The following is a 27908-nucleotide window of genomic DNA, read 5'->3' as shown; positions in this document are numbered from 1 at the left end:
AGGCGAGAAAGGAGCCGAGAAGCCAAACATGGGAAGGGGAGATGACCCAGAGCCTAGTGGCAAGAAGCCACTGCCACCTGTAGGCTGGAGGGACAAAGGGAGAAGGTAGTGTTCTCAAAGCCCAGGGTCAGGGTCACTGGTGGCTTACCTAGAGCAGATGTAGCCACCTCTGGAAGTGCCTGCCCCAGATGGGGGGAGAGGGGAGAAATGTCCTGGCCTCTCCCCTCCTCCCGTCCTCCAGTCTCCCGAGTTCCTGCTGTTGTCCAGACCCTAACCAGTGCCCCTGATGTGGGGCCTGGAACTTCAGGGGTCAGCCCTGGAAGATACGGGGCAGAATACCAGAGGATGAGAAATGGATCAAAGGGCGGACAGGATCCAGACCAGCCCTGGGTACAAGCCGCCTCTTCTAATTTAATACGGTCAGAAGCCTTTTCCCATGTTTTCACATGGTCTTCATGATTATGCATGTTAACTCAAGTGGATGTACCATTGTTAGCCTACCCATTCCCCGGCTGTTGAGTGTTTAAAATCATGATAGATCAGCAGTTCTCAAACTGTGGGCCCCGACCAGTATCCGCATCACCAGGCAGCTTGCTAGAAATTCGATCTCGGGCCCCACCCCAGACCTCCTGAATCAGAAACTCTGTGGGTGGGCCCAGAAATCTGTGCTTTAAAAACCCTCAGGGGGATGCTGATGACCATTATTAGCTTGAGAACCACTGTCACAGGTGGTACCACACCTCGTTGAAAGTGGGGACAGGATGCTGAGGGTGTTGGTGGTCGGATCTCTTTATCCAGAACAATGTGGTGTAGCAGAAAAGGCACAAGACTCCAGAGCTGTGTACTTCTGGGGTCAAGCCTCACCCTTGCCCTTAACCTCCTTTTGGCTCTTTCCTCTTTTGTTCAACAGCTAAAAATATCAAACCATAGTAGTGGTGTGAGAATTAAATGAAATAACGGGCATGATGTTCCCTATAGGTTGGGTCTTCTGGAGCTTTGCAGGAGGAAGTGTGGCAATAGCCTCCAGCTTCTGCACCATAGAAAATTGGCCCTGGTACCAGTACTTGAGGTGTGTGGTCTGAAAGTCCGTGATAAACCCTTAGGAAGCTGATGAGCAAGCTTTAAGTCCGCAGGCATCTTAGACTGAGACTTGCATGTTTGGAGTCAAGCTTCCCTCCCCCACCCCATTTTTATGTGTTCTAACCTGACCCTGTGCTTACCACTTCTTGTCACTCTTGTCTAGCCACTGGGTGGATTGGGAAGACCACAGACCAGGACCCCTGGCTTTCTGTGCTGGCTGTGTGTTCCTGGGCAGATCACTTAACCTTTCTTATCTGTAAAACCTCTGCCTTGCCTCTCTGGATGACCATGGTGTAGACCAGGTGGGCCAACGGACATGAAGTCCGCCTTGAACCTTAGCGGGCCCTATGCATGGAGAGCCTCCAGGGTCTCCTCCCCTTCTAGTCCTGATGCCGGAAGTGCTAAATCTGAGTTTGTCAGTGAGAGCAGGCGTCTGGGCACCCCATCGCCCTGTAGTGACCTGTAGGCAGGCATGAGACCCGGGGTCTTCCTCATATCTTTCTCTTGTACTCCTCCCCTAACCCTACCAAGTAGGGAGTCTCATGAGAAGTAACCAAATTCAGATAGCTTAAGCAGAAGGATGTGAGTGGACCCGTGAGGGGTCAGACAGAGGCCCACTCTGCCTCAAAGCCATCCATGGAATTGCTACTGCTAAGAAGGGAAAGAGGAACAGGGTGAGAGCTCCTGCTGATGTATGGTGATCCATTGGGTCCACAAGTACTGTGTGTGGGTGGGTGGAATAGACAAGCCAGTTGGAGCTTCCTGCCTCTGGTAGCACCCAAGAGAAGCCTCTTGGACCTGCAGGGGGACCAGCCACGATCCCACAGGCGGGTTTTGGTGCCTTCCTCATTTTTTTTTTTTTTAATTTTTTTTTTTTTTTAACATTTTATTTTTGAGACAGGGAGAGACAGAGCATGAACGGGGGAGGGGCAGAGAGAGAGGGAGACACAGACTGAAACAGGCTCCAGGCTCTGAGCTGTCAGCACAGAGCCCGACGCGGGGCTCGAACTCACGGACTGTGAGATCATGACCTGAGCCGAAGTCGGCCACTTAACCGACTGAGCCACCCAGGCGCCCCAGTGCCTTCCTCATTTAATGGCGAAGGAAGCTAAGGCTCAGAGGCCTCAAATGATTTACCTGAGGTTTAAAAAGGCAAGAAATTTGAGCCCAGATCATGTGGTTTCCGGTCCAGGGCTCTTTGCGTGACACCAGTGTGCTTCCAAGAGCTGGGCGTGGCCAGCACGTTTCCAAACCCTTTCCTACTCATTCTGTGGGAGGCCCTCCAGGCGGGCAGGAGGACAGAGTGGCTGGCGTGGGGGTGGGGGGTGGTCCTCGCTATGAAGGGCCCAGCAAAGTCAGCCTGAGCCCTGGGCAGGTCAGAAGATGTGCCACCCTCCAGGCAACAAATGTTCACCTACGGTGTGGACTGCAAAACTGGAAGTGACCTCGAGATGGGAAGTGAAGCCCCTGGGAGGAGAGCCTAGGTTGCTCCCATTCAGCCTGCATTTGCGGGGTGAGCAGGTGCCATCATCCCACCCGGCGGCTACCCCTCCCCCCTCCCAGGGCAGGACAGAGGGCATTTACCTGGCTGCCCTCTAAGGTAGACTCAGCACAAAACAATCTTATTGTTCAAGCCCTGCTCAAAATTGCTACCCTGCGGAGAAGGCTGCGGCAGGGCAGGGTGGGGCGTGATAACCTGGAACTCTGGGCCTGCTGGGGCAGGTCTTAATGACTGTAAATAACTGTGGTGGAGGCCGGACCTGAGCTTTTTAACTCAATAAGTATACGTTATTTCTAATGTAGCCAGGGACGTTCTGAGAATCATAATTACCTGAGATCTGCTTTACAGGCACTTAGGGAAGGCACATGGGGCCTGTGCTAACGTAGGTAAGGATGTGGCCACATACGCCGAACAGGTGTCTCGAAGAAGCCTTTGCGTTAATTCTTTATTTAAACCCTTGGCAGGCGGCTGCTGACTTGATATACCAGAGCTTGTTGGAATCGGAGTTGTTTTCTTTTTTTCTTTCCTTTCCTGGACTTAAATGCACTTGAGTTTTAAGCCACTTCTGAGAACCTCTGGGTAGCTGACAGGGCTGCGTTGGGGGCGGGGGGTTGGGGGACGGTGTTTCAAAAACTCTTCTGTGTGTCCCTTCGACTCTCACAGCATACTTCACTCGTGATGCTTCTGGTTCCCGTGTGTGCCCGCACACGCAATTTCCCCACACTGAGCAATCCTCAGATTCGTTGGGAACCGGCTGAATGTCTTCCCTGCAGTTTAATTCTATCCAGACACTGTCTACCTGGGGGATAGCATCAGGTGCTGCCGGTGAACAGCTCAGTCCCAAAAGAGTGCCCCCACCCCCACCCCGCCATTCAGATGCCCGTCTGAGTCCTGTTACAATCTATGGGCTATTGATCAGGGGTTCAATTAATTTGCCAGAGTGACTCGGAAAACTCAGGAAAACATCTTACTGGTTTATAAAAGGATACAAGTCAGGAACAGCCAGATGGAAGAGATGCCCAGGGCAAGATATGTGGGACGGGGGCTCTGAGCCTGCGTGTTTTGTCAGTGCTCGCTGAACCCCATCCGTTCGGGATGTTGTGTTGACGTCATTATTTAGGCACGATGGATTAAGTCATTGGCCATCAGTGATTGAACTCCATCTTCAGCCTGTTCCCAGAGGTGGGGGTGGAGGTGGGGGTGGGGAGCTGTGGCTGAAAGTTCCAACCTTCTAATCACATGGTTGGTTTCCCTGGTACCCAGGTGTCCCTCCTTAGGAACTTAAGTCCCCTCACTTACAGAAACCCAGTTGTGGTTGAAAGGGGCTCATTATGAGTAACAAAAGATACTCCTGTCACCTTCACTGCTCTGGAACTGTTTCAGAAATTATAACAAAAGATGCCCTTATGGCTCTCCTCTAGGAAATTACAAGGATTTCAGGAGCTCTGTGCCAGGAATGGTGGACAAAGACCAAATATATGTTATAAATCACAATATCACAAGGAACCTCAGTGGGGTGGTGACAGGTCCAGAAAGGTCAGCCTGAGCCGAGTGGATGACAGGTCTTAGGCAAGTCCCCTCTCTTCTTTGAGTCTCAGTTTTTCCAGCAGTAAAAGGGTGATAATGATACCTGTCTCTCAGGGTTGTTAGGAGCTTGAGTTAATGCAGGTACAAAGCTTAGCTCAGCATTTGTCACCTTGCTAAGAGCTGGTAAATGGTCTCTTCTTTCCTTCCTTTGGTGTTGACCGGATAAAAACGTGGCTGGTTGCTCACCCAACGTGCTATGCCATGTTGACAAAGGAGCTGCCACACAGTGTGGCAGCCCCAGAAAGGTGAAAAGCTGCCCGTGAAGTTTCTCAGCTCATCAGGTACTGAGGTAGATGAACATTTTAACCCAGACCACTTTTATCTTTCAGCATTGAAGCCCGGAACCAACACAGGGCCTCTGGATGTGGGGACTTGAGCTAATTTGGCTTTAGACCAAGCAGCCCGCCAAGAGCTGTGGGAGTGTCTTGAGCCTGTCCTTGACACAGGTGTGGCTGGCATCAGGGCCAGCTTCATGGGCACACTGAGTGTGCAGTCACACACAGTCCCACGCTCAGGAGGGCCCTGTGCTTGGTTCAGTATCTGTTGTCAGCATCTTAAATTCCTGTTTTTCTCTGAGCTAGGGTCTTGTAAGTGAAGTCCAATGAGATGGTGGAGCATGAGCTTGAGTAGAAGAGCGATGCATGCACGTTGTTTCTTTTCTCTTTTTTTCTTTTCAAGATTATTTTTTGAGAGCAAGCACAAGCAGGGGAGGGGCAGAGAGAAAGAGAATCCCAAGCAGGCTCTACACTGTCAGCACAGAGCCTGATGTGATGCTTGAACCCACGAGCTGTGAGATGATGACCTGAGCCAAAACCGAGTTGGACGCTTAACCAACTGAGCCACCCAGTCGCCCCCATTGTTGCTTTCTGCCCTGACAGGCCCGATGTTTTCCCTTTGAACCAGAACTTGTTTAGATACAGAGAGAAGGCCATGTCATCCTAAGAAACATCAACGACCAAGAAATCCTATCTTCCACCTTCTTACTTGTGTTACTTCCCCATATCAGCCAACCACTCACACTGAAAATGATGACATAGAAAGAAAAAGAAAGCTAAGGCCACCAGCCCACAGTGGCCATTCCTTTCAGCCCTTCCTTACTCATCGGTAAGCAGAAGGTAGAGTGTTGGTAGGATGTGTACATATCAAGAAGTAAAAACAGTTGAGTTAGTTTTATGCAGTGTTGCCATTGTTCTGGTAAAGTCACAGTGTATCTGTGTGTCCAAGTCATGAAATACAGATTGTGTAAGTTCAGTGATTTCACACCTTAGTTAAAATGCTCTTTCTTATGTTTGTATTTAAAACTGCATTGCATAGCATAAACATGAGTGGTAAAACTCATATTAATAATTTAAACTTTAACTTTTTTTTAGAAGGATATTAAATAGCAAATTTGAAAAATGCCCTAACAAGCCAAGAGAGAGGCTCTGGAAGGAAAAGAAAAAGTTTTCCATTTTGATACCATTATTGGTATCTTTTCCTTGCTTTTTGTCCAAGGGGCTCCACATTTTTATTTTGCCCTGGGCCCCACATATTCTGTAACCCACTCTGGCTGGCATCCTGGGGCTGGTGCTCTCAAGCTCGTCTTGCACACGCAGGCCCTTTGCTAGATCTTTGGTCCTATCATACTATCTTCTGGGTCACAGAGCCAAGAAACAACATACAGACAAGTGAGCATTGACACTTGCTCTGAAGATTCTAGGCTGTTCAGGTTTTGGTGGGTCTGTTGATAGGGACCACAGTTGAGGAATTTCAGAGGCTACATGCACAGTCCTGTTGGTGGTACTTCGGGGCCTACTGTGCATTCACTCTTGGGAAATTTTGAGCTGCTAGGTGTTAGAGGCATGAACAAGAAGTGGGCTGAGAGAGGCTTCTGGTAGAATCCAGCTCTGGCTTGGTCTCCTTGGGCAGGTCATGTCTTCCTGGATGTTTCTTCACCAGGTGATTCTCTGTTGTATTGTAGTTGTAAGAGTGTGAGCCTCTTGGAGGCTGGATTCTTGGGTCAAATCTTGTCTTCACTTCTTTAGTAGTTATTGGATCTTGGGCAGGCTGTTCAAGCCTTGGTTTCCCCATCTATAAAATGGGCATAATGGTAACCACCTCCTAGGGTATTAGAAGAGTGCAAGGGAGGGAATTAACATTGTGTCTGGCACATAATGTCAAATAAATGGTTGCAATGGTCATGATGGTGAAGGAGGAAGAAACCATCCCTAGAAGTGCTAGGATCAAAGTAGTAGTTTCCGGGGACCCCAGCATTTGAGGTCTAACTTCAAGATTCTACGAGTACAGATGCTTATGGAAACTTTGCCTCAGACTTCTAAGCAGCTCTTCCAACTGTGTGATTTAGAAGTTACTGGCATGAGGGGAGAATTAGAGTGTTTGGAGTTTGATCTGGGTCCTCCCCTTTCCCCCTTAATCATGAGACAAGTGACAACAGTCCCTTCTCCACCAGGCCTTGTTATACTCATCTGTAAAATGGACTGCCTGCCCTACAGCATGGGGCCCAGTGGAGGGCACACAGGCATAGGGCTTTCATAAGCTTAAATTCAAGATGCTGTGTTAGGAAGAGCTCTATGGGGAATCCTCTGTTGATTTAAATCGTGTGCGCTCTGGCCAGAAGCAACGGAGAAGCCGTTGCTTTGCTTGGGCCTCAGTTCTTCATCTGCGAGATGAGAGGAACAGACTTGGATGTAGCATGAACTGCCCCCACGAGCAGGTTCTAAAAGAAGGAAAAGGGGACAGGGAGGGAAAGAGAGAAAGAAAAGCCGCGGAATTTGGAATTGTCCCCTGACTGAGACCACAATCGCGGGTTTCAGGGACTCAGGAAGGGGCACAACCCAGCCTTGTGGCTGACAGATGTCAGATGTTGGGAAGAGAAAGGCCTGTCTTACTGTAGCGGGGGTTTCTTACCACCCCTTGCCTCCCGAGCCCCGGTAGCTAGTTACTCCCTGGCTAACAGCTTGGCAGCACAGAGGCAAACCACAGAGTACATTTGAGGCCCAGATCTGCTCATTTCGAGGGTGGGGCCGCGTTTTTCTCCTGCCACAGCGAGCTAATTAAAGAAAACAAGCTTTGGGAGCTGGGAGAGAGCTGGCCACAGAGCACTTGGGGAGCGATTGCTTTGGTTGCGGAGGCCTCCGCGGTCCCCGGAAGGCAGGTGAAAGTGGGCATCCGGGTCCCACACACCCCAGTGGGGCTCTGGGGACCCATGGGGCTCAGCGGGGAGGCCCGGATGGAGACTAGGGGGCGGGGCCGTGGAGGCTCTCAGCGGGAGGGGAGATGATCTCGGTGTGGGAGGAGACCCGGATGGAGACTGGGGGGGCGGGGCCGTGGAGGCTCACCCGGTGGGGAGAGCATCTTGGTGTGTGAGGGGACCAGTGGGGAGGTTCGCGCTACCCGTAAAGACGGGTCGGTGGGTCGAAACGCTTCGCAGATCCGGACACGGTGGTCCTGGGTAATGATACGGCACACCTCCGCGGCACCGTGGATTCTCGCGCCGGCCTTCGGGAAAGCGGGCGCGCCTTCCGTGTTTTCCCGGAGAACAGACGGACCCTCACAGGTGGCTCTTGGTGTCCCAGGGCTCGGGGCTGGAACGTGAACTGCGGACCCCGGCCTTTCTGTCCCCGGGGCCGAACGGGCCCCTCACGTGGAGGGGGAAGCAAACATCCGTTGCCAAACGTTGAGTGTGTCCCCGGAATGAGGTCTTGGGCGTGACGGGAAACCCATCACGTGACGGGGCGGGGGTGGCCATTTGGAGCAAGGAAGAATTAACGCTACCTCCCCGACACTTTACTAGCTTGGTCGACTTCCCGTGGCAAGACTGCGCCAAAGAGGAGGCCCGCTGGTGTTGCTCGCTTCCGGTTGTCCCTGCTTCCTCCTCGCGTGCTCAGAAGGGGTTCCCGCAGGCGGGAGAACCGGGGAAGGATCCGGCCCGTGTGCCGAATGTTGGGATTCACCTACTCCGAGAAGTTGGGACCTGGGGGTGGCCTCGGGGGGGTGGGGGGGTGTGGGGCGCACCCAGGCCGGTGAGTCCCGAGCCAGAGGAGGTGACGCGCTACCGGTGAGGCGTGCTAGTAGAGGAGTTTTTGTTGGGGTGGTGAAGACGAGGATGACGAAGCTAACGCTCGCTGAGCGCCCCCTGTGTTCCCACGACGTCCCGTACATTATCTCATTTAATGATTGCTCCCAATTAGTACCGAAGTCGGTGAAGGATTTGGGTAGTTCAGAGGCCTATTCCTCTATACAATGAGATACTTTTTTCAGCCGAGAAAGGAAGCACGTGCCACGACGCAGGTGATGAAACCTCGAGAACACGACCCGGAGTGGAAGAAGCCAGGCCCGCAAGGCAGGCTGCCTGCCGTAGGGTTCCATTTAGGTGAAATATCCGGAGTCGGCACACCCCGTAGAGCTAGAAGGCTGATGAATGGCTGCCAGAGGTCGAGGAGGGGAAATGGGGAGTGACTGTGTCGTGGGTGCAGGGTTTCCTTTTCGGGGTGATGAACATGTTCCGGAACTAGATAAACGTCATGGTTGCAGACACTGCACGAACTGAATGGCCGCTGAATTGGACGCCTTAAAATGGCACCTCTTTGTTAGGTGCGTTGAGTCACGACATGCAGTGTTTAAAAGTGTGTTCCTCTCCTGGTGTCCCCTCTCACCAGCTTGGGTTCTCCTGTGCTTGTGTTGGATGAGCGAGAAAGGGAAGGGGTCATTTGTGGACACGGGAGCCGAAGCCCGATTGGGGCTTTCGGATTCAGCCTCTACCTTTATGAGGAACCAGCGACCCAGAAAGGCCTAATGGCTTGCCCCAGGACACAGAGCAAGGTCCCGGGCTTAGGATTTGGATTCCCAGCCTTCTCACTTTCCATTAGGAAAACTGCAGTGGAAAAGTGGGTTTTTGTGGCCCCTTTACATCACGGGGTACGTTCGGGGCCACACGGAGGTTCAGCCGTGTTCCACTTGGTGTTTTGTGCTTTCCTTGGATACTGGGGGAGCCTGTCCTATGCTGGGGGTGGGGGGACAGCACCTGGATTAGTTCAGCTGTCAGGAGGCCCCGGGCGCGGTTTCGTGGAAACCGCCAAAGACCTGGGCTGTGTCCCCGTGTGTGTGTCTAGAACAATTCCAGTTGTGCTACTCAATTTTGACATTTGGCAAAAGGAACTAATTATGTGTAAACACACGCATTTGGTGTTCGATGGGAGACTCACCATGTGACACCGCTTCTTCTTTTTGACTGTGAACATCTGACACGACAGGAAATAAGAAACTTTCCAGTACCTAATTTGTGCGCACTCTGCTTTCAAACCCTCTTGGCCCCGGCACAGGGTAAATGAAACTGTAGCTTATAGTAATATTTATGTATGGAAGTCAGTGAGCTGTTGAAATGCTTGGATGTCAGAAAAGGTTTCACATGTAGCAAAGGGTGTCCCCCCTTCTGGTTATGTAGCCGATCGGCCTGCCTTACCTGTTAGGTCGGGCTCTGGCATATTGTCCTGATTGGTGGCCACGTAGTGTCGATGATGATGGCACTGCCATTTAGGAGGCTGAACAGTAGCTGACTTAAACGTGTGTTTAATCCTGAGGAGGAAGCAAATGAGGTTTCAGAGTCTTGGAAATTTAGTTTTCCTCATGGTAGGATCCATGGACGATGACAAGAGCCGCATCTTAACTTTGGTGATGTGACCCTAGCAAAGTGGCCTACAGAATGTCCTGGGGGGCGCCTGGGTGGCTCAGTTGGTTAAGCATCTGACGTCGGCTCAGGTCATGATCTCACGGTTGGTGGGTTCGAGCCCCACGTCGAGCCCTGTGCTGACAGCTCAGAGCCTGGAGCCTACTTTGGATTCTGTGTCTCCCTCTCTCTCTGCCCCTCCCCTGCTCATGCTTTGTCTCTCTCTGTCTTGAAAATAAATAAAAACGTTAAAAAATTTTTTTTAAAAAAGGAAAAGAGAAAGAATATCCTGGCCTCTCCCACATCACGGAGTCGGGGTGAGCACCCAAGCGAGGTGATGGACATTAATGTGCTTTGTTAGCGGAGGCTCTTCCTGAGGTGACTGAAGAAACCAAAGGGCGGGAGGGGCCAAAAGAACCCCTCGAAGGACTGATGCCCACCGGTCTACGTCTGCAGTCATGGGGTGGCATTTGTCCCCCTTTCCAGGGGGCCTCTATCCTGGGCCGCCAGGCTCGAGTGCATGGGCATTTATTTGTGCCATCAAATGGGCTTGGGAGGTGCCCGCCCTGAGGTGGTGTGGGGAAGCCCGGCCCTGTCCTCCCGAAGTTCCCAGTGTAATTGCATTTTTTCACGGGTCACCTGGAAGGCCACGCGTCGAGAGGGAGCGCAATTGACCCGATGAATCCTGCAGACCCCCAGGCCCACTGTGCCGTTCAGATTGGAGTCCTGGGGCAATGCCGTGAGAGTGAGAGAGAGAGAGAGAGAGAGAGAGAGAGAGCACCCGCTCAGAGAAAGGAGAAAGCCAGAGGAGTAGGATGAGTCAGACTTACCCACTGTTTTTTTTCCCTTTTGAAATGCATTATGCTCACACATACAGCAGTCATGCACTTGCACAGAAACGTGTGAAAACCACTTAGAATGTGTGAAATGTGGCCCTTTTAAAAGGATGCCTCACACCCACATTGTCTTGAGCACAAAGGGATTTGTGAATGTTCAGCTGTTTTCCTGACCTGCAGAGATTTTGTGTTTGCCCAAGGTGCTAGCTGAGGGCCAGCCCAGGCTGACCTGTGCGTGGGATACAGGCATGTGGGCTGTGGGCCGTGGAACCAGGGCTCCGGCGAATTCTGTTAAACAGGTGGAACTCTGAGCTCCTTGGTCCTGGTTGGTCTGTAGCAGGCAGTGGTCTCGGATGGGGCTGGAAAGAACCCACCAACCACATTTCTGCAAGCAGGTTATGAGGTCCCCTTAGCCTGGTACTTAAAGTCCTCCAGAGCCGACCACTCTGGGTTTGCCTTCTCTGTGGGCCTCTATTCTTTCCAGATGAGACTCGTCACAGCGCCTCCCCAGCCTGCTGTATCCACACCCCACCACCTTGCTTTGGCTCGCCTGTATGTTTCTTGGGATGTATTCCTAGACTTCTCTGTACCCTTCTTTATTTAAAAAAAAAAATTTTTTTTTTAACTTTTATGTTTGAGAGAGCATGAGCAGGGGAGGGACAGAGAAAGAGGGAGATACAGAATCTGAAGCAGGCTCCGGGCTCTGAGCCGTCAGCAGAGAGCCGGACGTGGGGCTTGAACCCACATACCATGAGATCATGACCTGAGCCAAAGTCAGACACTTAACTGACTGAGCCACCCTGGTGCCCCTGTACCTTTCTTTCTTTAAAGCCCAGAATGAGCCCCACCTCTTCTGTTGGATCTTCCTTAACTATTTATCCCAGTTCACTGTGACCACCTCCCTTTTCTCTAAATGGTCTACTGAATCACCTCCCGGGTCTGGCACATAGTACATGCTTCATAAATACTTTTGAATGTGTCAATCTGGCCCTCTCCATGATCAGTAACTTGACTGTGTGTCTGTCATTCATCTACCCAGATGGGAGTGCCAACTTTCCTGTACAGAAGCTGTGTCTTAGGCTCATTTTTTATAACCCCCCTCCCTCTTATAGAAGAGTAGTGGATAATATCCTCCAAGGCCTAGGTACTTGTCCCCGGTCCACATGGCTTCAAACAAGGGGCACCTTGGGACTCACTTTCTATCCTACAAAATGAGGATAGTAAGATCTATTCAGCCTCTATCAAAGGCTACCACAATGACCAGGAGAGAGTTTTGGAAAACCACAAAGAGATATGCAGATACGAGTTATTCATGGTCTTATGGGTAGGTTGTCAAGAACTGTGGCCTTGACATCAATGCTGGGTCCAGCAAGGGGCTTCAGGAGTAGCGGGGAGCTGGTGTATGCCACTGACCCAGAGTCCAGGACCCCTGATACGCACTCACCATCCTTGGGCCTCAGTTGCCTCCACTTGACTACCCTTCCCAGCTCTGACACCGGTGGTCATAGAGCTGTGGGGAAGACGGGGTGGTGGCATGGGCTCCCCTCTCGTGTGTAGCTGGCACTCAGCCAAAACCATCAGGAGAGTTCCCCCCCCCCCCCCAACTGCTCACGCTTCTGGGTTGGCTATTGCAGCTTTGATATCCCCTTAAGTGACTGTGCCGGACCTCTTGTTTTTGTGCCTAGCTTATTGCTAGATCTCCATAAACGCTCACTTGAACTAACGGGAGAGGCTGTTTGCACCATTTAAGGTGGCAGAATTTTTGTCACCCTTTCCAGAGGTGTTGACATTTAAGGGTGGTTGAGGTGATGGTACAGAAGGGGAGGCAGGAAATCTGGAAGAAGGAAAGGGGGCAGGAGCTGAGCAGTGGGTAACAGGCCCCTATTTTCAAAAGTTCCTGCCTCTGCTGGTTGGTGGTGGTGGTGGTGTTCAAAGGCAGGAAAATAGATAAGATCGGATTTCAGGATTTTCACCCTCCCCACCCCATCCCTGCTTTTGCCAGCTGAGAGCTTTTGCAGAGGAGGCAGGGCAGGGCTTGGGTATTTCTCAACTTTCCTAAACCCTGTGTGGTACAGTGCCTGGTATTGCAGCATGCTCGATGAATGAATGAATGAATGAATGAATGACTCCCAGTTCTCAGGACGGTGTCCACATAAACATGAAGTCATGGGTTAAGAACTACTAACCAACGTGTCTGATTATAGAAGATGGAGCTTCTAGGAAGAAAGGACTGCCCATTTGAGGCTGCCTCTCTGTCCTGTCCTTCTGCATTTTGTGATCACCCTTCCATATTCCAGAATTTAAGAGTATCTGTGCCTGGAAAGGAGTGTAGGCCCTCTCTTCCCTCAGTTCCCGGTAGGGACTCAGTGTTGTTCTGCACATACTAAGTGATAAAAAATATACCTGTGGGCATTGCCCTTTTTCCAGTTGATTTACCATTAGCCCCTTCTGTTCTGGCAGGTGCCATAGGCAGATAACGTTGGCAGGAGGCTTGGCACAAATGGCAAAGCTGACACCAGATCGCTGTGTCCTGTGCTATCTTTCTTGTTATCTTGTTTCCTCAATGGTCATTGTCACATGAGAAAGTACTTCCTCTGTGGGCTTCCCTTCACAGAGACCTTTGGGCATAGATAAATTCATAAACCGTGTTGCATGAATGAAACCATTTCTGTTAAGAGCTGGGCTCTTGTGGAAAGCTGCCTCTGAGGAGCACCTGATCCCCTCCCCATGTGCCTGGGAGCCTTTTATCAGTCTCCTGAGGCCTGATTCTTCCTTCTCTTTTAGCCCTGCTGCCTGCTTCTCATTGGAGAGTTGCTGGGGGAGGACAGATGGCATGGCATCCCACGTGCGGTCTTCTTTGAGAGTTTGATTTTTGTGGGATGTCCCAGTGACTGTTTATCCTGATCTGCTTGCTGGTCTCCCCCAGGGGTCTCTCTGGCAAGCTGCCCACAGTACCATCTCACCCACCCAAGCCCTTTGCTCAGGACCCCAGAGAGTAAGCCCTGGCCTGGAGTTTTTGTCTCAGCTCTGCTGTTGGACCTTGGGCAAAGCTACTTGGTTTCTTTGCTCCTCAGTTTGCTCTTCTGAAAACCAAAGGGTTGGCAGAGGTCCTTTGGAAATTCCTGCCATCCCTGTCCTTCCCCTGCTGTCTACAGGGAGGGAAGTACCACCTCTTTCCTGCAGTAGGACCTCAGGCTGGAGGCGCAGGCTGGGCAAGGTCACAGTGTCCCTCCGTGCCACAGGGGAGACCCTGGACCCTGACCTGTAAGCTGTGAGTGCAGGGCACTGAGAAGCTTCTGGCATGTAAGGTAAGCAGAACCCCTTCGGGAAGCAAGGGGTATTATTCAGCCTTGTGGAATGCTGAGGCATGGCTGAGCTTGGGCAGGGCTCTTGAGAGGCTTGTGGCTGAATCTCATGGCCGTGAAGAATGGCTACTGTATATACCAGTGATAAATATTAGTCACCCTGGCAGCTGAAGGAGGTTCCTGTGCTGCATTTTTGACACTTCCAGAAAAGGGAAAGCCTTTCTCTCTGATGGGACACAAGAGGGAAAAACAGGAATGTGTCATCTGGGCTCAGGTGCCAAGAAATTCTCTTACCCTGATGGCCTGGCTGGAGAGCCCATGGGATTCTCAACCACCAGTGACCCATCTCTGCGTGAAGCTGCATACAGGGCCTGTTCATGCCCCTGTCGACATGTCTGCTGGGCCACCTCTCCAGGCCTTGCTTGGGCATGTCCCAAATCTAAGTGTTGATCTGCCCTGCTCATCCCTGCCATCTGCCCAGCCTCCACTTCCTCAGTGAAAGTCCCACCATCCACTGAGGTGCCTGAGCCAGATTTGGGGAGGTCCTCCCTGTCACTGTCTTCCCTCTCTGGCCAGCCATCCTGTCCATCACCAAGCCCTGGTGGTTCTACCTCCAGAATATCTATATCCGTTGGCTCCCCCATCTTGACTGTGGCTGCCTCATCCAAATCAGGGGATCTCTGGCCTAATTTCCTCCTAACTGGTCTCTCTGCCTATACTGGCAACCAGAGTGATCTCTATAAAATGTACATCCTATTATCTTGTACATCTGCTAAAAATCATTCAGGGACTTCCTGTTGTCTTGAGGGTAAGGATCTGAATCCCTAATGAGGCTGTGGGTCTGGCCTGACCTGCCTGTCCAGCTTCCACCTCTAGCTGGGCGTTCAGCCCCACTCTGGCCTTTTTACATTTCCTTCCTCAGGGCCTTTGCACATGCTGTTCCTTCTGCCTGGAATGCTCTTCTCCACAGTTTTCAGCTGATGTGAGTCAGGTCTCAGCTTAACTATTATCTCCTAAGAGAGCCCTCACTGTCCCCCTGCTGCCCCCATTTAAACTTTATCTCTTGATATACTCTCTTTTAGCACCCTATTCCTTTCCCTTGTAGATCTTATCCCAGCTTATGGTTCTAAATCTGTGTCGTTATCTGTCTACTGTCTGTCTTCTCCTGGAGGGCAGGGACCATCTCTTTTGTTCTCTACCATGCCCAGGGCCCAGGACTGAGGAGTACAGTAAATATTTGTAGGCATGAATTGTATGTGGAGGATGTGTCCGCTTGTGCTGCCATTGCTCAGGCACCTTGGTTCCCTCGGGGCCTGTCCCATACTCTCCAGGCCCCACTGAGTGGCCACTGAGCACCCTTTCTTCCTGGCATCACTCCTCTGGCATCAAAATATATCAGTCCCACATCTCCGTCTTTTGCAAGGTGACACTTCCTCTGATTACCTAATTCACACTTAGGTGTTAAAGGTGCTAATGACATAGTGTTTATAACCCCAGGGGATGCAAAATGATGGCATCGAAACCTATTCCCTGGTGGTTTAAGACTCTTCAGGAATATTCTGGTGAGCCCAAGCAGAGGCTAGTCTCCTTGGCCAGGTTTGTAAGGCTTTGTCTGTACAATTTGGCTTCCGTGCCTACTCCTCCAGCCTCCAGTGCCCAGGCCTTAGTCATCTTCCTCCCCCACCCGAGGACCAGGACAGGACCTGGTATGGGCAGGCCCTCTGTTAATGTTTACTACGTGGATTTGAAAGAAATAGATTTTAGTGACTCATGTGTCAAGGAAGCATTTGATGTAGTCCGACTTTGGGCCTTGGATGCCAGAGGAATGACAAATGGTGGGAACCTCAGGCACTGTGGCCATGGTAGTGCCAGGAGAGGGAGCTTTATTTGGGGAGAGGGGCGTGGCCACCCCATCACACCGCTTCAGCAACCTGCCCTCTGCCCGGCGTGAGATTGATCAGCTCTTGCTTTCCAAGGTGCCGCAGAGGAGAGTCTTGTCACTGATGCAGTTTGTGGTCACCTGTGGGTTGAGGCCAATGAAGCAGCAAAGGGCTGAAAATCATCCCTCTTGGAGAGCGCTTTCCCGGGTCCCCTCCCACCCCTGTCAAGGTCATGTGGTTTGCGCACCCCAATCATTGCCTGAGCAGCTGTGTTCAGTGCACTGCCGGGGGGCGAGGGGAGTGGTGTCTCCTCGGAACCTACGCTCCCACCCCCAACCCACTTCACGTGTCCTGTGCTGTGTACCACCCAGACTCCCCTCACCTCCCCCATGTGGATGTGGCCTGAGAATGCAGGCAGAAAGGATGAGCCTTGGGTACAAAGAGGATGGTCATTGTTGAAAGTGAGTGGGTGATCTTGGCTTCGTTTTTGGAAGGGAGGATTATTGGGGGGCAAGAGGCTTCCAGGACACTGATGTCCGGTATGGAAAGTCACCTCCTCACCTGGATAACTGAGCCTCCCCTCCCACCCCCTTGGATCAGCTCTCCCCACGTGCCCAAGGTCATCGTGCTCTGGCACCTCCCTACTTAGAAACCATCCATAGCTGCAGGTGCCTCGGGGACAACTCGGCCTGTCCCCTGAGGTCTGTCCCCTGAGGTCATCTCCCATCTCTCCCTCAGCCTTGCCCTCGGGGGCTTTGTAAAGAGTTTTCCCAGCCTGGCAGTTGAAGATTGTTAGGTTGCATGTTTGATGCAAACGATCAGGGTCCATGCAGACACTAATATCATCTGTGGAGTAAATAATTTCAAGTACAGTATTGGGGGAGGGTTCTTTGAAAATCATTGGAATTAAAAATGATCACTCTTTGCCCAAAACAGTCAAGAATCCCTCTTCTGACTTGAGTCCTGTCTATACCTTCCTCTCCCTGCCCCAGGCCACTTCTTCCCTCTTTGCTTTGCCTCATGCTGAGCCTGGAAGATTCCCACAGTCGCGCGAGCACACTGAGTTCTCAGCGGGCAGCATGATGTATAAAAATTCTGTGTTTCTGGGTCTGTCTTTTCAGTCCTAGACAGTAAGCCTCTTGAGAGCAGGAGCTCTGTGGGGCCGATCTCTGGGTCAAAGGCTGGCAGGGTGCTGGCGCCCAGGTCGCTCACTGCATGTTGCTCATCTGGACCACAGGGTGGTCTCTGCCTTGTGTGAGCTCTGTTCTCTGGACTGCAGGGGTTCTAAACCGAGCTCGGGGCCCTCATGTATGCCCTGTGGATTATGACTTAATATACTGAAAATAGACCCTTGAGTTTCATTTTCCTTTGAGAAGAACTAAAACTAGTGGACATGTAGAGATTTCACTGATTGGAGATAAAGGTAAAATTATAAAGATCAAAGCGATATTATTGTAATGAATGTTCCATAAGTCAAGGCACATTTGAAATAGATTTATTTTCCATGGGCTGGTCTGTGTCTCATCCCTGGATTCTCCTTGAAGGCAGAGGGAGTGGTCCTTATTCACCTTCATGTCCTCTGAGCCTAGCATGGTGCCTGATAGAGCAGCCACTTAAATACTTTTCAAATGAACACAGGGGGTGAATATGCACTTTGGAACTTTTGGTGCTTGGCAATGAGTAAGTTCCCATGGCTTGTTAACTTGCAAGACACCATTTCCATTGTAAATTCTCTGTGTGCGGGAAAGCTTGCCTGGACTGAGACCAGCTTGTAGTGGAGCTTTTGAAAAGCTGAGTCATTTTGCTCTCTTTGGGGCTGGGGGACCTTGTGTAAGTCACTGCGGTGCTCTGGGCCTCGTGATTGTCATCTGTCAAATGGGTGCAAGGTTGGCGTGTGGACCACGTGGCTTCTAAGAGTTTCTGTTCTCCTGCTGCTTCTCATTCTCAGATCCTCCTCCTTGACGATTGGATAGGGGCCTTGTCCCCAACATGCGCGCACAGAGCTGGAATTCTCCGTGGCCTCCTTGACTGCTTTCCAGTGGGTGGAATGCCTAGTTTCTCAGTAGCAGAGAGAAATGTTAATTTGGGGTTAGGAAAGCAAGCCAAGAGCCATCGAATAATTAAAACACACACGCACACAAAGAAAGAAAAGCGAGAGAGGGAGAAACACGCTTAATGGACAGGGGATGAGTAAAACCCAATGGCCTGAGAAAGCCCCAGTGCTGAACTTCACATGACCCCGCGTGCTGCCTGCAGTTGCGACACCCGCATGCCCCCTGCGTGCTGCCGGCCCCTCAGTGATGTCAGCAGGCCGTGGCCCCACAGGAAGCCGGGCTGCCATCTGCCTGGTGGAGCATGCAAAGCCAAGCCTGCTCTCGCTCCATGGCCCGGTTCCCTACCCACCCGTGTCTCTGGATAACAAGAAGCCCTAGCTCCCAGCCTAGTCGGAGTGGGAAAACCAACCCAGTGCTTCTCAGCAAACAAAACCCCACCCCACCGGTGATGTCCATGCCAGAAAGAGAGGACCAAGAGGGGTTTGGTGTTTTAGGGGCTCTCTGCCTGAAATCAGCAGATTTCCTCTAGGGATGATGCTACTGTGTGCCCTGGGAACTCGTCTAGGTCAGCAGTTAATGAATGGATTAGTTACCTCGTTCATTGCTTGGGTGTATATGTGTAAGACCCTGGAAGTAGAGGAATAAAGAAGATACTGTCACTACCCTTGGACTTCTGTTGGGGGATAAGACTCATAAACATGTGGAGGTCTAAGAGCTCAAATCAAGGGGTATGCAAGGATAAATGGAGCACTCGAGTTACCACCTCTGCCGGGGGAGGCAAGGTCAGGAAATGCCCGGCTAGGTTTCCCATGACCCCAGCCTACAGCAGGAAATGTCCGAAGATTTGGACTTACAGGTTGGTGAGTTGTGCAGAACAAAGGGTATATATATAAACAGAATGAGATGGGGTGTGGTGGGGAGGGGGAGAGGGAGGATGCTGTCTCTGGCTGTCTCTTTCCCTGGGTCACAGTGCTGTTCTGAGACTTGGGAGGGAAGAGGGCCGTGTTTGTTATTGTTAGTTCAGCCCTTCTGCCTGTGGTTCATTGAGCATCAGCGTTGTACACACCCTGGTGGACTGTCTTTGCCCTCGCACTGCTATGGTCCAGAGGGAAACTACACTACAGTCATGGAAGCCTGATTAAGTAATTCTGTAATTGTGAGCTCTACATGATCAGCTGTTTTTAAGAAAAAATAAGTTTAATTTAGGAACAGTTGTAGAAAAATTGCAAATAACACCAAGTTCCCACGTACCCCTCACCCGGGTTTCCTTAATGTTAGGATCTCACATTACCATGGTACCTTTGTCAAAACTAAGAAACCAACATCAGTACGTTACTATGAACACAACTCCAGAGTTTGTTTAATCAAACTTCAAACTTTAAGAAAAGGACCGCCTTTTTAGCAAATGGTTCATACTCCATAAAATTCACTTTTAAGATGTATAATTCAGTGGTTTTAGTGTGTTAAGAGTTGTACAACCGTCACTATGATTTGATTTTAGAATGTATTCATCACCCAGAAAGAAACTTCATACCCATCGTTAGCCACTGCCCATCTGCCTCCCCCAGCCCTGGAGACCTACATTCTATCTCTGTGGATTTGTCTCTTTTGGACACTTCTTATAAATGGAGTCCTATGATCTGTGGACTTTTCTTTTGTGACTGTAGTTTTTCACTTAAATAATGTTTTCAGGGTTCATTCGTGTTGTAGCATGGATCAGTACTTCATTAATTTTCATGGCCAAATAACATTTCATTGTCTGGATGTACATTTGTTTATCCATTCACTTTTTTAAAAATGTTTTTATTTATTTTTGACAGAGACAGAGCACGAGTTGGGGAGGGCAGAGAGAGGGGGAGACAGAATCTGAAGCAGGCTCCGGGCTCTGAGCTGTCAGCACAGAGCCCGATGTGGGGCTAGAACCCATGAACCATGAGATCATGACCTGAGCGAAAGTCTGATGCTCAACGTACTGAGCTACCCAGGCGCCCTTCCATTCACTTTTTTTTTTCTTTGTTTATTTACTTATTTTGAGAGTGAGAGAGAGCAGGGGAGGGGTGGACAGAGGGAGAGAGAATCCCAAGCAGGCTCTGCGCTGTCAGTACAGAACTCAACACGGGGCTTGAACTCATGAACCTGTAAGATCATGACCCGAGCCGAAATCAAGAGTCGGACGAATGCTTAACTGACTGAGCCACCCAGGCGCCCCTATCCATTCACTTCTTCAATTGATGGACATTGGGGTCCTTTCCACTTTTTGGCTGTTCTGAATAATGCTACTGTGAACATTTGTGTATAAGTTTTTGCGTGGTCACATGTTTTCATTAGATGGATAGTAAATATCTAAGCATAGAATTGCCGTATAGCAAGAATTGATAATCTTGTGTTTAACTCTTTGAGGAACTGCCAAATTCTCTTACAAAGTGGCTGCACCGTATCACAGTCCCACCAGCAATGTATGAGGGGACTGATTGCTCCAAAACTTGTTATAGTCTGTCTCTTATTTTGGCTACCCTTTGGGCGGGTGTGAAATAGTATCTCATTGTGGTCCTGATTTGCATTTCCCTAATGGCTAATGATACTGCGTATCTCTTCATGTTCTATACTGGCCATTGTATCTTTTTGAGAGAAATACCTCTTCAGATCTTTTGCCCGTTTTTTAATTGGGTTGTCTTTCTGTTGTTGTTAGTGTCCACCCATATTCTGGGCACAAGTTTCCCCATCAGATGGTTAGCAAATATTTTCTCCCATTCTGTGGGTTGTCTTCTCGCTTCCATGATGGCATCCTTTGAAGCACAAAAGTTCTTAATTCTGATGGAGCTCAGTTTATGTTTTTGTGTTTGGTGTCCTTTCTAAGAAGCCATTATCTAACTCAAGGTCACAGAAATCAGCTCCCTTACTTTCTTCTAAGATTTTTTTTTTTTTTATCATTTTAGCTCTTATATTTAGGTCTTTAATGCATTTTGATTTAGTTTTTTGCATGTGCTATGAGGTAGGGGTCCAACTTTATTCTTTTGCATATGGATATCCAGTTGCTCAAGCACTATTGGAAAAGACTGGTCTTTCCCCACTGAATTGTCTGGCACCTTTGTTGAGAATCAGTGAGGGTTTATTTCTGGACTCTCAGTGCTAGTCTGTTGGTCGTTGATCCATGTGTCTGTCTTTAGGCCAGTCGTGATTACTGAAGTTTTGTACTATTAGTCAACTGTTTCAATGTATTTTTCACAACCTACCTTGTTCCAAAAAAGAATGGGAAGTAACTCTGAGAAGTACAGTGAATTTAGAGGGATGGAGATAGATCAGGAAATTGGGGGAGAAAGGAGAAAGGGATAGGAAAATAAGATGAGATAAAGGTAATGTTAGGACCCAGTATTGCATACTATAGTCTTGTGAGATGTTAGATGTGGCCTGCAAATTTGGCTCTGAGCTTCCTAATAGCTAAAAGAAAGACAGAAATGTGACCTCTGCCAAGAGTAACATAAGTGTCCGTTAAGAATTAAAAAAAAAAAAGAAAAATTTCAGAGTGAAACCAAGTATTTTCAGCAACTGCCACATGAGAGAATTTCTCCTGTATGTCCTTGGAACAAGACCTTCTAAAGGACATAATTATTTCATTTGTGTTCGTTCTGCCCCTTTGGACTGATGGCTCCTTGAAGGTAGGAATTGCATCTTCTTTCCCTCACGCCTCCTCATAGTGCCTAGGACAGGACATGAAGGTGCTTTAAAAAAAGGTCTTGACTGAATTCTTTCTGAAATTCAGAATGTTTATTACATCCTTTGGTGACATCTCTCCCACCAGGTTGAGATTAGTTGGGACTCATTTGGAGGTAGAGAAGTGGCATTGGCTGGCTCCTGGCTGCATTTTAGAAGTTATTTCTTGCATCCTGCTCCTAGCAGTGGGTAAACTTTGGGTAAGGGAGATGGCAGTGACTTTGCAGAGAATGAAAGTGAGAAGACAACCCACAGAATGGGAGAAAATATTTGCTAACCAGGGAACTGCCAGCTCTGGTTATGCTTGGCACAGGGATGGCCCACCCAGACAGGCTCCCTCCCTGGGGGTGAGGAGTAAGCCACCTTTAACTGACTACATATGTTCTGTTGGATGGCTCTTGTAGGGTTCCTGGGGCGGGAATCCTAACGGGCAGTTTCTCCCCACAAACACCTTTACCGGTGTCTGAGAATCCAACTCAATTCTGATACTACGTGCCCAGAGACAGCATCAGATTCCACAGGTGAAGGGCTCAGTCCTACAAGGTTGCCTCCCTCCCCCCAGTTCAGATGCCAGTCACAGGCCCCAGGATGTTGTTACCTGTGCTTCTGGCCAAGTGGCTATAGATTGGAGGTCCAAGGACCTCCTCCTTAGATTCTTTAATTTGCTAGAGCGGTTCACAGAACTCAGGGAAACACTTAGAATTACCAGTTTATTAAAGGATATGAATCAACAGCCAGATGAAGAGATACGTAGGGCGAGGTATAGGGAAAGGACACGGAAGTTCCCCCACCCCCTCAGGCACACCATTCTCCCTAGTTGGTGGGTTGTTTTTTTTTGTTTTGTTTTTTGTTTTTTGTTTTTTGTTTTTGGTTTTTATGGAAGCTTCCTTGCACACTCATGATTGACTAAGTCATTGGCCATTGGCTGATCCAACCTCCAGCCCCTCTCCCCTTCAGGGAGCTGGCAGGGGTAAGGAATGAAAGTTCCAATCCTCTAATCATGAGTTTGGTCCCCCAGGCAAAGTGCCCTTGGGTGGGGCCCACAAGTCACCTTTGTTAACTTAACGAAAGATTCCCTCATTGCTCCTATCACAGAAAAATCCAAGGGTTTCAGAAGCTGTGAGGCCAGAACCCTGGACAAAGACCAAATACAGATGAGAAATACATTCACGGTATCGCAGTGGCCCTCTCCATCCCATTCCCACCAAAGGGCTTTACTATTTTTCCGTAGAATCTGGGTTTTTTTTGTTTGTTTGTTTGCTTTTAATCTGAACGCAGTCTCTAGGGAGGTTATCCCTAGTTCCCAATTTACAGATGGGGAAATGGAGGCTCAGATTGCATAAGGCACCCGCCCTAAGTCCTGCAATGGCATGCAAAGATGTGGCTCCAGCCCAGGGAATCCTGACTTTGACTTTGTTCCCTCTTTGTCCTTTTCTACCTGCTGGCCCCCAGCTTGTATCTAACTTAGGAGGTGGAGAGGCCAGCATTCTTTCTGACAGGTAGATGCAGCTTCCTTTAAAGTTGCATTTGCCTCCATGGGGGAGGCTGTCAACCAGCAGCACCCCTCGTCCCCCCGCCGCCACCAGGATCACCTTCTGCACCATCGGCCCTGGGCGAGGAGCAACCTTGTAATGATATAATAATATGGATGTCTGATTACTGCCTATAGCTTGCAAAGAACACTTCACACCTGCCGTCTCATTTGAGTCTGGCCACAGCCTTGTGAAGAAGGCAGGGTGGGTGCTGTTAGCCCTGCTCTGCCCATAGGGGCACTGAATTGCCCAGTGTCCCCAGGTGGCCAGGGTCAGAGGTGGGCTTAGAAGCCAGGTCTCTGACTCCTGTTCCGTTGCTCAGCCCCAGCCCTTGAGCAAATGTGTATCGAGTTGCCCCAATAAGCTTAGAATTCCTAGAACTCTAGCTGCCCTAAGTGTCTCCAGAAACACCTTAGCTCTTCATTATCTGCCTAATGAGACAAGAAGGAAGTCTTCTTTTCTCCCCAGAGGTGAAGTCTCACCCATACCTTTCTTTGTATCCCTCTAGCACCCAGCTGTGTTCTCAGAACAGAGCAGGTAGAATAGAGCCAAATGCAAACAGATGTGGCCTTCCTCCAGAATCTGCTGTGATGGAAATGTGATGCTTAACACCACCACCTTTTTCGAGATCATTCCCTTGTTGTTTCCATGTACTACTTTGGCATCCAAATCTGTGTGCTCAGAGCTGGGCTAGTTGTCAAAGAATCCAACAAGAAAAAGCCATGGTCTCCTTTGGGGTACTTTGGCCACAGTCTTGACCTTGTCCCTGACCCCAGCTGACAGACATGTCCTCTGAGCCACTATGGCCTCCGCAGTGATGTGGGGGTGGTGATGATGTCTGGTTAGCCTCCCTCTTGGAGTGATAGACTGAAGTAAGATTTAATGGCATGAACTCCTTCATCCGTTCATTCAGCATATTTTATTGGCAGCTCACATTTTGCCAGACTCTGGATCCAGTGGTAAACAGAGGCACCATCTGCCTCTAGACAAGACACTTGTGGTCTGGGGAGTCCAGTGGTCACAAATGTCACATTGCAGACTTTGAATGAGGACAGGGAGCCTGAGAGAGACCGGATTCTGTTTGGGGAGGGAGTGGTGGATCGGGAAGGCAACCCGGAGGAAATGACATTTGAGCCGAAGCCCAAGGGGTGAGTAGGCATCCCCAGGAGAAGAGGTGGCTGATGAGCAGCCTGGAGAGAGGGAAAACAAATGGTGAAGCCCTGATGCGGGAGGAACAGTTAACAGAGGGAAGTCTACCTGGAGGATTATGGACACTGCTCTCTAGTATCTCCTATTGTTTATTTCAGCAGGTCTTTTTGGAGTAACTGCTAGGTACCAAGTTCATCGCCAGGTGCCTGCAGGCAGCTCCCAGGTAAATCAGGGCATGACGGTGGATGTGAGGGCCTCGAAGGCACAGCCCTGCTATGTGTACCTCCATATCCACAGTGCCTGGCACAGAGTGGGTGCAAATGTTGCCCTAGGATATAGATCTGTCCTGTGAGCCTTGCAAGGCAGCTTAGAAATCTTCCCTGCAGACTGTGTGGACTCAGGCAAGGGACCTAAGCTTTTGAATACTGGGTGGGTAACAGTAATACTACCTCCTGTGGGCATGTGGGCTTTGCTACAGTCATGACTGTGACATAGCCAGCAAGTGCCTGGCTGGAGAAGCACGTGGTAAAGGGGAGCTGATGTGGTTATTGTTGTTCTTCCTAACAGTCCCACGATTAGTCTTGAAAGTAAGTACCACGGGAAATCCGTGGAAGAGAGGTGGCTGGTGCTGGGAGCTGGATGGCCAGAGAGGAGGAGGGCTCTAGGTAGCGGCTCCTGAGCAGAATCAGGAGATCCCTGAGCAGCAGCAAATGAGGAAGACCTTTGATGACAAGGGTATCCATTGGGCATGGAGGAAATGGACACGTGTTCAGTGAGCTGGGCAGATGGCTTCACAGCTCTGGGGAAACGACCCGGCCAGCTTTCTGCTTCATGGTCTTAGAAAAATCTTGTGACTGGAAATAATGGCATGTCCGATTTGGAAGGCAAAGGTCAGGAGGTGAGAAAGCACATAAATACGATGTTTATCTTGAAAAATGTTGTAAGTTGCTTGGAAATCCCCGTGCTTGCTTCTTCCGGGAGGCCTTCCTAGGGCATCCCACCCAGTTCTCCTGGGCCCTCCCACTCCACAGCACCTAAGCATGTACTGTGTGAATGTCTTTTCTCCCCTTTAGGAGGACGGTTGCTGCCTTGAGGTCTGGGGCCATGGCTGCTGTGTCTAGCAGAATAACCAGGAAGAGTAATAATCTGTTTTGAGCGCATACAGTTCATGGCAGTCTCACAGGCTGAACATTGCTGATAAGGATACAGGCTCAGACTTTTGGCCTCAAATCCGGATGCTTTCCCACCATACTGCTGACTCTGGGTTCTGCCCCCTAGGGACAGGGTGGCACAGCTTGGTTCGGTCAGACCTGGAAGGTGGGAGAGTGGCTGTCAGAACCAGGAGAGGCCTCAGACCTCCTAAGTCCAGTTCCTTCATTCTTAGAGGAGGAAGCCATATGCCCAAAGCAGAAATGGTGATGGTGAAGGGGGGCAGTCTTCATATCCAGGCCCCCCAAGTCCCTGCTTGGAGTGGATGTCCTCTTTTGATCATTAGGAAGCCACCTGGTCCCCAAGTGGAGTTTGGGCAGGTGGTGCCAGGCATGAGACTCTGGTGGGTATGAGGATGTTGCCCTCCCTCCTGGGAACGCCCTGCCCCACAAGCTCATGTGAAAGAGATGTGGTTTCTCAAGCACTGATTTTCAGATTTTTAGAGAATTCTTGTTACCTTAGAAATGCCTGGGAATAGGATCAAATGGTAATGTTTTAGTGATACTATAGAAAGCAAATGATACTAAGTACAACATGTAAATAATTTATAGTTAGAACTCCTTATTGAGAGGCTGAAATTCATTCTTTGAGCAGGCTTGTGGTGGGTGCTGAGCACAGGCCTGGCACAGGGCTGGGTGTCCTCTACACAATTGAGAGAGCCCAGCATGTACTGTCTTCCCGTGTGGGAATTACGGTGGGGGAACCCGGCGAGGAAGGGGTCTAGCCCAGCTGAGAGGGGACAGAGATATGCATGGAGCTTTCCACTTTAGAGCATTTCCTGCCAGGATTAGAATACAGCAAATCGAATGCATTTTCCACTAATAAGTGTCAGGTTTTTTTCACTTGATTTCCAGTGGTCTTCGATATTGCCAAGAAGGTAACACCCCGTCACTGAGTGAGGGTGGGACTGGGGCCGGCAAACTCAGGTCAAAAGGTAGGTCAGTTTTATACCAGGCTAGAATTTGGGGGAAAAAAATCCATTTGTCACAAAAACAGCCCAGAAGAGCTCTGCTTAGAAAATGCAGGTCTCTAGGAGGTTTTCCTCCAACATAGGATGCAAAACCAGGTAAGGCTTTGTGCTCTCTCAACATGATGTGGGGGTGCTGAGTCCTGAATACCTCAGAGGATAAAAATGCTGGTTTCCCAAGCCATCTTCCAAGACCCACCCCAAATGCTGGCTTGTCAACGGTGCCTTCCTGGGGAGCCCCAGCCAGGTGAGGTCTGCCCTTTTTCTGAGATTCCAAAGCATTTCGTCACTGTGTTCCCTTTGAGCCCGGGGACGTGCGTGTCCTGTTGTGCCTAGAACAGAGCCCTGCACGAAGGGGTCCTTATCAGATGCTGTGTACAGCAACAGGCATTTATGGAGCACCTGTTATGTATGACATAAAGCAGGCAGCTGGGTGGATGGGTGTGGGATTTCAAGGCAGAGGTCTGAGCTGAGATACACATTTGTGAGCCATCATGTAGATGAGGCCAGGCTGGGGCATGTGCATGAGAAACAGCCACATTGAGGGGATGGGGAGAGAGAAGAACACACGAGATGGTACACGGTGACACCGACGTGAACAGTGAATGTTGCTGAGAATCCAGGATGGTAAGGTGTGAAAAGCTCATGTTTTGGATTTTTAGCCCCGAGGGTGGTGGGCTGGGAACCGCAGCCTGAGGTGGAGTCCTGTAGTGAATGGGAGGTGAGCAGGTAGAAGCAGAAGGTCCGGGTCACCCATGTGAGTGGCTCATCCATGGAGGAAGGGAGCCGCAGAGGTGGGGGGCCTGAGTAAGAGATGACCTGGTGACGGGGGGAGCCTTCAATGCTTCGCGGGTCAGCTAGATGGAACTGTGCATGCAGCAGACACATAGAACCTGGCCGAGTTGTATCTGAGACTTGCCAAAGACGTCCATAAAATTCAAGCCAGCATGTTCTTGGGGGAATGGGGCAAATGGATTATTTTGTAAGAAGTTTATAGTCCAAAGGTAAAATTGCCCAGGAGGGGTTCTAAAAGTAAAAAGTCAAGGCGAGGTGGTATTATTAAAATGAAATAGCACAGGTCAGATTTTTCTAGTAATTTCAAAGGGCAAGACTTTGGATTTAGTAAGCCTCTTGCATCTCACTAGGAATTTTTTTTTTTTTTTTAACTTTGTTGCTAAGCAAACTTTTTGCTTAGCATTGTCCAAGAGCCCCTGGAATACACTGGGTGCCTCATGCGGGAAAGAAAAAGTGTGGGGCAGACTTTGCCATGAGCTCCTTCGTGTAGTGGTGAGGAATGGAGGTAGCGAGGGTCTTCGACAGCCCAGCCATGGAGGAGTTGGACAGGTTCCATCTCTCCGGATCAGTACCTGAATGATTATGGAAACTCCTCTATGTATCAAACTCACATTGAAGGTGTAAGGCGTGGCCTCTG

The 27908-nt window shown here is 49.9% G+C and overlaps 1 protein-coding gene across 3 annotated transcripts in view; it reads left to right on the top strand.

Moving 5' to 3' along the window:
• SMAD3 (SMAD family member 3) overlaps positions 1 to 27908 on the top strand; it is a 119759-nt gene that overhangs the window by 24568 nt on the left and 67283 nt on the right. Inside the window, exon 1 of one of the 3 annotated variants that reach the window (XM_042988579.1) lies at positions 27084 to 27103. The exons of the other annotated variants lie outside the window; for them this stretch is intronic. The gene's annotated coding sequence lies outside the window, so the exon portion shown is untranslated. Of the gene's footprint in view, positions 1 to 27083; positions 27104 to 27908 lie in introns of those variants that run through there. 3 annotated transcript variants of the gene reach the window in all.

This window comes from Panthera tigris, chromosome B3 (assembly GCF_018350195.1).
Source record: "Panthera tigris isolate Pti1 chromosome B3, P.tigris_Pti1_mat1.1, whole genome shotgun sequence".
NCBI classification, from domain to species: Eukaryota; Metazoa; Chordata; class Mammalia; order Carnivora; family Felidae; genus Panthera; species Panthera tigris.
The sequence above is the reverse complement of the archived record's forward strand: the minus strand, read 5'-3'. Positions and strand labels throughout refer to the sequence as shown.